Here is a 10930-nt window from a genome sequence, read left to right as displayed (position 1 = left end):
TGAGCCCAGGAGGTTGAGACTGCAGTGAGCCGTGATTGCGCCACTGTACTCTAGCTTGGGCAACAGAGCAAGACCTTGTCTCAAAAAAAAAAAAAAAAAAAAAAAAAAAGCATTATGCTATAAAAAATCTTATTTTAGTTTTATATTCATTGCTATTAGGTGTTTGTTTGAGACAGAGTCTCGCTTTGTCACCCAGGCTGGAGTGCAGTGGCACTATCTCAGTTCACTGCAACCTCCGCCTCCCGGGTTAAAGTGATTCTGCTGCCTCAGCCTCCCGAGTAGCTGGGATTACAGGCACGTGCCACCACGCCCGGCTAATTTTTGTGTTTTTAGTAGAGACGGGGTTTCACCATACTGGCCAGGCTGGTCTTGAACTCCTGACCTCATGTCATCCGCCCACATTCCCTCCCAAAGGGCTGGGATTATAGGCATGAGCCACCGTGCCTGGCTGCTGTTAGGTTTTTGCCTTCAAACATGTTGCTATAGATCATTCTAGTTCATTCCTTTGGTCACCTACATAGTATTCCGTTGCGTGCCCATACTACATTTTACTTACCCATTCCCCTACTGACGGACACATAGGTTACTCCAAACTCTGCTACCATGAATGGCACTGCACAAGGATCATCCTTAGACAGGCCACCTGTGCCTGTGTGCAGAGCTCCTCTGGGGACAGATAACCTTTGCACCATCCTCACATTCGGTCATCAGCCATTGCCTCTCCCTATATCTCTTCCAAAATATTTAGTGACCCAGTCAATGTTGTCCCAGAAAATACGTGCGGAGATAAGATCTGAAGCCAACACTCCCTGTTTTCTTCATAACATGTTATTTCATCTTGTGGCCTGTGAGTTTAATAAGTGGAAGAAGATAGTCACCTTCTCACTGTGTCCTCACGTACTCTTTCCTCTGTGTGTGCCCCTGGTGTCTCTGTGTGTCCAAATCTTCTCTTCTTATAAGGACACCAGTCGGACTGGATTAGGGCCCACCCTAACTGCCCCATTTTAACTTTCTCCCCTCTGTAAAGGCCCTGGCTCCAAATACAGCCACATTCTGATGTAGTGGGGTTTAGGACTCTAATGTATGAATTTTGGGGAGACATAGTTCAATCCATAACAGCCTTTTGCTTTATTTTTTTTTTTGAGACAGAATCTCACTCTGTCACCCAGGCTGGAGATCAGTGGCACAATCTCGGCTCATTGCAACCTCCACCTCCCAGGTTTAAGTGAATCTCCTGCCTCAGCCTCCCAAGTAGCTGGGGTTACAGGCAGCACCATCAGGCTTGGCTAATATTTGTATTGTTAGTAGACACAGGGTCTCGCCATGTTGCCCAGGCTGGTCTTGAACTCCTGACTTCAGGTGATCAGTCTGCCTCAGCCTCCCAAAGTGCTGCGATTACAGGTGTAAGCCACTGCGCCCAGGCACGCCTCTTGCTTTTGATCCTCTTCCTGTCTGATCTCTCTGGGTTAGAGCTTGAACTTGTCTGCAAAAAAAAGACTTCTGGAAGGTGAGTTATTAGGCCATGTGGTCCCTCTAGTTTCAGCGTGGGCTCCCGGGAACCCAACCCCATATCATCTGGTGCCCCGTGCCCCAGAGGCCAAGGGCATGCTGGTTAAAATATAACGAGCTCTGGAGTCCAACAATCTGAGTTAGTGTCTCTGATCCGGACATTTATTCGCGTGTGACCCTGGTGAGTTTATCTTGCTGAGCCTTTTTTTCCCATCAGCAAATTGAGATGATCGGCTACCTTGTACAGTTGTTTTAAAAATTAAATTAAGGAACTAGAAGAACAAGACTACTTCCCTGCTCAATGCCACTTCTGGACAGAGGCCTCAGGTCCTCAGAGGAAAGAGGACCACTGACTCTCAAGTTACTCTGACCCTTACAAAGAAGTACTTCTACATTTTAGCAGAATACCCTAGTCTGGCTGCATCTAATCCAGTAGTCACTAGGCCTGTTCTTGATTTGTAGCAGGTACAGGAGCTTGATTGACATGGAGTAGGGAGGAAACAGAATGTGTGGCCTGCTCCACTGTGAAAGGCGATACTATAAATTATGGGGGCCGTTAGGAAAATGTCACTTCCTCATTGTGGGTTTACACGTATTACTTCTGAGAATTAATATTTGTCATTAGAGATGTGTTTGGGTAAAACCCTGATTTTCAATGCAAGCTGCACATTAAAATAACCTAGGAAATGTAAAGAAAAAGATACTGATGTTCAGACCTCACCACCAGATATTGTATTTGTTATTGTTGTCCTAGAGGTCAGGGTTGTTTTTTTTTTTTTGCCAGTTTTTTTTTTTTTTTTGTAAAGCTCTGCCATAAACTTCTAGCGCATGCCAATGGTCACCTGCCACACTCGCACCAGGTTGTCTGTGTAGCCAGCAAACAGAGTCTGGCCATCAGCAGACCAGGCCAGGGAGGTGCACTGGGGTGGTTCTGCCTTGCTGCTGGTACTGATAACTTCTTGCTTCAGTTCATCTACAATGATCTTTCCCTCTAAATCCCAGATCTTGATGCTGGGGTCTGTGGCAGCACACAGCCAGTAGCGGTTAGGGCTGAAGCACAGGGCGTTGATGATGTCCCCACCATCTAGCGTGTAAAGGTGTTGGCCTTCGTTGAGATCCCATAACATGGCCTGGCCATCCTTGCCTCCAGAAGCACAGAGGGATCCATCTGGAGAGACAGGCACCGTGTTCAGATAGCCTGTGTGGCCAGTGTGGTTGGTCTTCAGCTTGCAGTTAGCCAGGTTCCATACCTTGACCAGCTTGTCCCAGCCGCAGGAGACGATGACAGGGTTGCTGCTGTTGGGCGAGAAGCGGACACAAGACACCCACTCTGAGTGGCTCTCATCCTGGACAGTGTATTTAAACACACCCAGGGTATTCCATAGCTTGATGGTTTTATCTCGAGATCCAGAGACAATCTGCCGGTTGTCAGAGGAGAAGGCCACACTCAGCACATCCTTGGTATGGCCCACAAATCGCCTCGTGGTGGTGCCCGTTGTGAGATCCCAGAGGCGCAGGGTTCCATCCCAGGATCCTGAGAGGGCAAACTGGCCATCTGAGGAGATAACCACATCACTAACAAAGTGGGAGTGACCCTGCAGAGCACGCTGTGGAATTCCATAGTTGGTCTCATCCCTGGTCAGTTTCCACATGATGATGGTCTTATCTCGAGAGGCGGAGAGGATCATGTCCGGGAATGCGGAGTAGTAGCGATCTGGGTTACCCAGCCGTTGTGGCCCTTGAGGGTGCCACGAAGGGTCATCTGCTCAGTCATGGCGGCGGCGAGCGCGTGTGTCGCTGCAGCGACGAGGATGGCACTGGATGGCTTAGAAAAACTAGCACCACAACCGCTCCCGCCGCCGCCTTGCAGTGAAAAGCGGTTTTGTTTTGTTTTGTTTTGTTTCGAGACAGGGTCACACTCTGTCACAGGCTGCAGTGCAGTGGTATGATCACAGCTCACTGAAGCCTTGACCTCCCTGACTCAAGCAATCCTCCTGCCTTGGCATTCCAAAATGTTGAGATTACAGGCATGAGCCACCATGCCTGGCCTGAAGTCAGTTAAAAAAAAAAATTCCTTTGACTGGGCATGAAGGCTCATGCCTGTAATCCCAGCATTCTGGGAGGCTGAGATGGGAGGATCAATTGAGCCCAGGAGTTTGAGACCAACCTGGGTGACATATCCAGACTCCATCTCTACATAAAAACAATTTTCCTAGGTGATGGCGCTGTGTAGCTAGGGCTAGAGAACCGTTCATCCTAGGTTCATAGCAACAGCTTCCCATACATTCAGTAACTCAGTCAACAAATACTTATTGTGTGCCTGCTATGTGCCAGGCACAGTTCTGGGCTCTGGGATGCAGCAGTGAATATGTCAGGCAAAATCCCTGTCTTTATGGAGGACTTACTAGAATTTAAGAGGAGATCCTCAATAAACAAAACAAGTACATGACATAGCATGTTATATACTTTCCAAATGACGAGTGCTTAGAAAAAAATTAAGTGGGAAAAGGAGATAAGGAGTGGGGTGGGGGCAGGTGTCATCCAGGTGCCAACTGAGCAGAGGCTGGCAGGTGAGATTAAGTCATGTCACCATCTAGAGGAAGACAGGGAGTCCCAGGCAGAGGGCGCTGCCCATGCAAAGGCCCTGAGGTGAGCATGCATCCCGTGTGTTTGAGTGATGCAAGGAGGCCACTGCGGATAAAATGAGGGAGCAGGGGCAGCAGAGCAGAAGATGAGTTCATGATACTGTAGACTGCATTTTACTCTAAGGGAGCTAAGAAGCCACTGGCAGATGTGGGCAGAGCAGTGAGAAGTTCTGACCTGCATTTTCAAAGGATCGCTCTGGCAGTTTTGTTGAAAATGAACTTAGGAGGGAAAAGGTGGAAGGAAGCAGGGAGACCAGTCAAGAGGCTGTTGTACATTTCGCTAAGGGAAATTAGCCAGACACAAAAGGGCAACTATTGCGCAATTCCATTTACATGAGGTATGTACCCAGAACAGGCCAATCCATGGAGACAGAAAGCAGAAGCGTTGTTACCAGCACATGGCGAGGGGAGAATGGGAGGTTAATGTTTAATGGGTACAGAGTTTCTGTTTGAAAAGATGAGAAAGTTCTGGAAATAGGAGTGATGTTTGCCCAACACTGTGAATGTACTTAATGCCACTGAACTGCGTACTTCAAAACGGCTAAAATTGTAAATCTTATGTTATTTATTTTACCGCAATAAAAAATTAAAAAAGAGGACTGGGTATGGTGACTCATGCCTGTAATCATAACACTTTGGGAGGCCAAGGTGAGTGATCACTTGAGGTCAGGAGTTCGAGACCAGCCTTGCCAACATGGCAAAACCCTGACTCTACTAAAAATAAAAAAAAAAATGAGCCAGGCGTGGTGACAGGCACCTGTAGTCCCAGCTACTCAAGAAGCTGAGGCAGGAGAATTGCTTGAACCTGGGAGGCAGAGGTTGCAGATTGATCCACTGCACTCCAGCCTAGCAGACAGAGTGAGACTCAAAAAAAAAAAAAAAAGAGGCTATTGTAACTATCCAAGTGAGAGATTATGGAGGCTTGGAACAGGATGTTGGCAAGAAGCCGGAGGTGGTGGGGGTGGTGGATGTGGTAAGGGTGCTGCTGTGTTTTGTAGGCAGCACACACAGAATTTGCTGATGCGTTTGGAGGCAGGGTGTGGGGAAAGGAGTCAAGTTCAAGGCCGAGGTTTTGGACCTGAACAACCAGAAGGATGAAGGGTACATTCACTGAGAAAAGTAAGGCTGGGAGTACAGCAGGTGTCATTGGTGGGGAGATGAGGAGTCTGGTCTTGGCCGTGGTAAGCTTGCGATGTCAAGTTGACCATCCACAAGGACAGGATGGAGTGGCAACTGAGCCCTGGGTAGAGGCTGGCTGACTGGAGATGTTCTTTGGGGAGTGACCTGTGTGTGGATGGTGTTCTACGCATAAAAGAACTCTCAAGCATTAGGCTCTGGGGACAGTCCTAAGATACAGGGAGGAGAGAAATTAGCAAGGACAGAAGGATGGGGTAGAGAGAGAAAGGTGAAGGCAGAGAGCGTAGTGGCCTGGGAGTCAATTGTAGAAAGTGTTTCAGGCCGGGCGGGATGGATCGTGCCTGTAATCCCAGCACTTTGGGAGGCCAGGGCGGGCAGATCACTTGAGGTCAGGAATTGGATACCACCCTGGCCAGTATGGTGAAACCCCGTCTCTACTAAAAATACGAAAATTACCTGGGCATGGTGGCATGTGCCTGTAGTCCCAGCTACTCGGAAGGCTGAGGCAGGAGAATCGCTTGAACCTGGGAGGCGGAGGTTGCAGTGAACTGAGATTGTGCCACTGCACTCCAGCCTGGGCGACAGCCTGGGTGACCAAAAAAAAAAAAAAGAGAAAGAAAGAAGGAAAGTGTTTCAAGGATCTATTGGGTGAAACACTGTGGATTGGCCAAGTAAGATGAAGACTGAGAGTTGACCATTGTTTCTGCAACCAAGAGGTTGCAGTTTAAATGACGTGCAGAGCAGGTGAGGGCAGAGCCTGGCTGGAGTGAGCATAGGAGACAATTGTAAGAATAATGAAGTGTGTTGGGGCCCATACTCATGGAAAGATCCCAAAGGGGACAGGACCAAGTGTGCCTGCGGCCACTCTGGACTATTCTGGCTTGGAATGTATGGCTGGACCCTGGGGTATTATTAAAAATGGAGTAACTCCTATTTGAGGAAAGTATACTAGATTGGGGGATGCCGAGCCCAGGAGAAGACCATTGTACATTGGTGGAGTAGGGAGGATTTTACCAAGAGGGGCAGAAAGGTCATACGCTGGAATCTGTGAGAAGTGGGTCCTCTTGTAGAAAGGGCCCCTGCCAGTAGGCAACAAGCCAGAACTGCAGCCCAGGGGGACATGCTCATTTCCTCTTGCTCTGTAACAAATTGCCATAGGTTTAGTGGCTTCAAACAACACTCATTTATAATTCTGTAGGTCAGAAGTCCAGACAGCTGGGCTGGATACGTGGCTGAGGGTCTCCCAGGCTGAAATCAAGGTGTTGACTGTGCTGGGCTTTAATCTGAAGGCTCTGGGGAGAAGCTACTTCTAGGCTCATTGCAATTCTTGGCAGAATTCAATTCTGTGCAACTGTGTTCCTTCTCGTATGGACTCTTCCATTCTCAAGCTAGCAGTGGCACATCCAAGCCTTCTTGTGCTTTGAATTTCTCTGATTTCCTCTTCTGCCTCTGCCTTATCTGGGTGTGCCAGTATAACACAACAACATAACATTAACATAACATATTGGGCCCACCCAGATAATCCAGGATAATCTCCCTATTTGAAGTTCAACTGATTACATCTGCAAAGTCCCTTTTGCCCCTTTAAAGTAACATGTTCAGGGGCACCATAGCATATTGACAGTCCCAGAAATTAGGGCGTGGGATTTCCTTGACGGGGGCCGTACTTCTGGCTACAACAAGGGTATTCCTTAAAGACCCTCCCCCGGATCACTGGACAAGGCATATTTTACATACACACAATTTTCCTTTCATGTTCTCATTAGGCTTTGTTTGCTCCACTCCCCAGCGAAATCTAGTAACTCGTGCTGTGGATGACAAAGCTGAGCTCCCCGACATCTGTGTCAAGCTGCCTTTGTGGCCCAAGTCTTGTAGCAACCACGTGGTTCTGGGTGGGGCCGAGATTCTACCACCACTCTCCAGCTCCAGAAACGGGTCCTTGTTTTTCTGAGCCAATCAGGGTGGTCCCACCGTATCCACAGCCACACTGATTGGTTCACAGATGAACATGTGACCAAAGATGGTCCAATCAGAGGCATGCTGAGGACTTTTGACCCAGATGGGAGAAGGCTATTCTTCCAGCTTAATCTACAAGACGCTAGTGGCCATCTTGTAACCAAAGAGGGGAGAGAGAGCCTTTGAAGGAAACCAGTACCAGGAAAACAGGGACAAGAGATGGAAAGAAAGGTGAGTTCCTATCCCGCTCTCCATGATGTGATTATTACGCATTGCATCGTTGTATCAAAATCACCTCATGTTGGCCTGGCGCAGTGGATCACCCCTGTAATCCCAGCACTTTGGGAGGCCGACCCAGGCGGATCACCTGAGGTCAGGAGTTTAAGACCAGCCTGGCCAACATGGCAAAACCCCGTCGCTACAAAAATACAAAAATTAGCCGGGGATGATGGCAGGTGCCTGTAGTCCCAGCTACTCGGGAGGCTGAGGTGGGAGAATGGCGTCAACCCGGGAGGTGGAGGTTGCAGTGAGCGGACATCCGCCTCTGCACTCTAGCCTGGGCAACAGTGTGACTCTGTCTCAAACAAAAAAAGAAACAAACAAAAAACACCTCATTTACCCCAGAAATATATATACCTACAATGTATCCACAAAATTAAAATTTTTTTTAAAAAGCAAAGGGAGCAAAGACTTACAGTTGATGAAAAAATAGTTTTTCATCAATAAATAATACTTTTTTAAGTGTGAAGATTAAAGACATTTTCACGTTAGGGAAAAAAAAAAGATGGCCGAGCTCGGTGGCTCACGCCTATAATCCCAGCACTTTGGGAGGCCGAGGCGGGCGGATCATGAGGTCAGGAGAGTCAGACCATCCTGGCTAACACGGTGAAACCCCGTCTCTACTGAAAATACAAAAAATTAGCTGGGCGTGGTGGTGGGTGCCTGTCTGTAGTCCCAGCTACTTGGGAGGCTGAGGCAGGAGAATGGCGTGAACCCGGGAGGCAGAGCTTGCAGTGAGCCGAGACTGCACCACTGCACTCCAGCCTGGGTGACAGAGCGAGACTCCATCTCAAAAAAAAAAAAAAAAAAAAAAAAAAAAGAGTTCCTAGTGGCATCGCCGAACGGCTAGATCAACCCTTGCCTAAAGCCCACTCCATCTGCAGGCTTTTCATTTATGTCAGCCAATAATTCCTCTGATTACTGAAGCCGCTTTGAGTTTGATTTGCTCTTACTTGCCATCAAAATTACCCCAACAGACAGAACTTGTTTAACAAGGTGATGATTTTACAGAGCGGAGTCGCGGATAGGGCCACAAAGACAGGTGTGGTCTGCCCTATTTCCACCTCCCCCTCTGCAAAGCCTTCTAAAAAAGCAGGCATATGGTACTAAGGGGACTTCAGCCCAGGGTTTCTCTGGATCATGATCAACAGCAAAGCGAAGAATGGCCCTGGCATAGCAGGAGGAACAGCTGGTGTGAGGAGGAGTGGTAAGATAGGGACCTTGGTAATTGTTGTGGGATAACCTATCGCCCTTTCTCAAACACGCTGAAGAGAGGTGACATGTAAGAGAGGAGGAAAAACTGATGTCAGCGAATATATGCGAAGTGCTGAACAGTGGCCGGCGCATGGTAGCCCTCGGTACAGAGTACCACTTTGCTCCCAGGCCCTTCGAGGTGAGAATGAACCCCAGAGTGGGAGATGAATCACTAGAGGATAAATGTGTGTTTCTTCTCTTCTTTAGCAAAGGCTGTGCTTGAAAATAACCTTCACTCATTGTTATGGCCTGAATTGGGTCCCACCTAAAGTCATAGATTGAGGTCTTAACCCCCTAGCACCTCAGAATGTGACTTTATTTGGAGGTAGGGTCTTTACAGAGGTAATCAAGTTATACTGAGGTCATTAGGCTGGACTCTTGTTCAATATGACTGGTGTCCTTGTAAGAAAAGGAAATGTTTGCTGGGTACGGTGACTCACACCTGTAGTCCCAGCACTTTGGGAGGCTGAGGCAGGAGGATCACTTAAGCTCAGAAGTTCAAGACCAGCCTGGGCAACATGGCAAGACTCCATCTCTACAAATAATAAAAAAATTAGCAGGGGCATGGTGGCATGCGCCTATAGTCCCAGCTATTCAGGAGGCTGAGGTGGGAGGATCACTTGTGCCCAGGAGAGATTTAATCTGCAGTAAGCCATGATCGCGCCACTGTACTCCAGTCTGGGTGACAGAACGAGACCCTGTCTCTTAAAAAGAGAGAGAGAAAAAAAATTGGGGCAGACAGAGAGACAGCAGGGGTATACATCCACAGAGCCCACAGAGGAAAGGCCACGTGAGGATACAGGGAGAAGATGACGATCTTCAAGACAAAGAAGAAACCAAATCTGCCAACACTTTGATCGTGGACTTTTAGCTTCCAGAACTGTGAAAAGATAAATGTCTGTTAATTAAGCTCCCCATTCTGTGGCATTTTGTCACATCAGCCAGAGCAGCCTGGGACACCTGGGTTGAATGGTGCCCCCTCCTAAAAGATCTGTCCACCAGCACCTGTGAATGGTCCCTGATTGGGAACAAGTGTCTTTGCAGATGTAATTACATTTAGGATCTCAAGATGAGAACATTCTGGGTGAACTGAGTGGGCCCTAAACTCAATGACAACTGTCCATATAAGACACAGAAGAGGAGGAGAAACAGAAGGCCAGGTGAAGAGGGAGGCTGAAACTGGAATGAGGAAGATCGCCAGTGGCCACCAGAAGCCAGGATAGAGGCAAGGGATGGAGCCTCCTCAGAGACCCCAGAAGGGGCCGGCCCTGCCCACATCTTGATTCCACACCTCTGGCCTTGAGAACTGCAAGAAAATTAATTTCTGTCGTTTTGGCTGGGTACAGTGGCTCACGCCTGTGATCCCAGCACTTTGCGAGGCCGAGGCAGGTGGATCACCTGAGGTCAGGAGCTCAAGACCAACCTGGCCAACATGGTGAAACCCCTTCTGTACTAAAAATACAAAAATTAGCCAGGCATGGTGGCAGGTGCCTGTGATCCCAGCTACTCGGGAGGCTGAGGCAGGAGAATCACTTGAACCAGGGAGGCAGAAGTTGCAGTGAGCCGAGATCACGCCACTGCACTCCAGCCTGGGTGACAGAGCGAGACCCTGTCTCTAAAAAAATACAAAATAAAAATAAAGTGAGGTGTGACCATATGCGCACGCCGGAAGGAGCATCTCCTACTGGCTGCACAAGGCCGGACCTGCCCAGGTATGTCTGTGTCTGTGTCTGGCAGCTGCCTCTGAAAGTGGAGATTCTGTACATCTCTGTTTCTACGACCACCTCTCAGACAAAGCCTTATTCCAACGCAGAAATTCTGCTGCTTAAAATAAAACAGTTATAATTTAAGCCAGAGATGGAGCAGTGGAATACAGTGGTGTCCCCTCCTGCAGCCCCCACCGCACGCACCCTCCCTGAGAGCCCTGAGCCCCGAGCCCCACACATACCACATGTGCAGAGCCAGGTGGCTCCCAGGGCGGCAGGTGGAGGAGCCACGGCTTGTTACAGGAGCACCTGCGATGGTGAGTCAGATGAGGAATTCCTTCCATCTCTGGCAGACGGGAGTGGGGTTGCCAAATAGCGGCTCTCTTTCTTCCCAGCCTTCCCTCCGGCTCCCAGAGTGTGACAGCCCCAGGTCTGTTCAGCAAG

The 10930-nt window shown here is 48.7% G+C and overlaps 1 pseudogene; it reads right to left on the bottom strand.

Moving 5' to 3' along the window:
- Positions 1–2272: 2272 nt before the first annotated feature.
- Positions 2273–3379, bottom strand: LOC129006637 (small ribosomal subunit protein RACK1-like; annotated as a pseudogene).
- Positions 3380–10930: the final 7551 nt, after the last annotated feature.

This window comes from Pongo pygmaeus, chromosome 8, assembly GCF_028885625.2.
Source record: "Pongo pygmaeus isolate AG05252 chromosome 8, NHGRI_mPonPyg2-v2.0_pri, whole genome shotgun sequence".
Taxonomy (NCBI): domain Eukaryota; kingdom Metazoa; phylum Chordata; class Mammalia; order Primates; family Hominidae; genus Pongo; species Pongo pygmaeus.
This window is presented reverse-complemented; position numbering and strand designations above follow the sequence as displayed.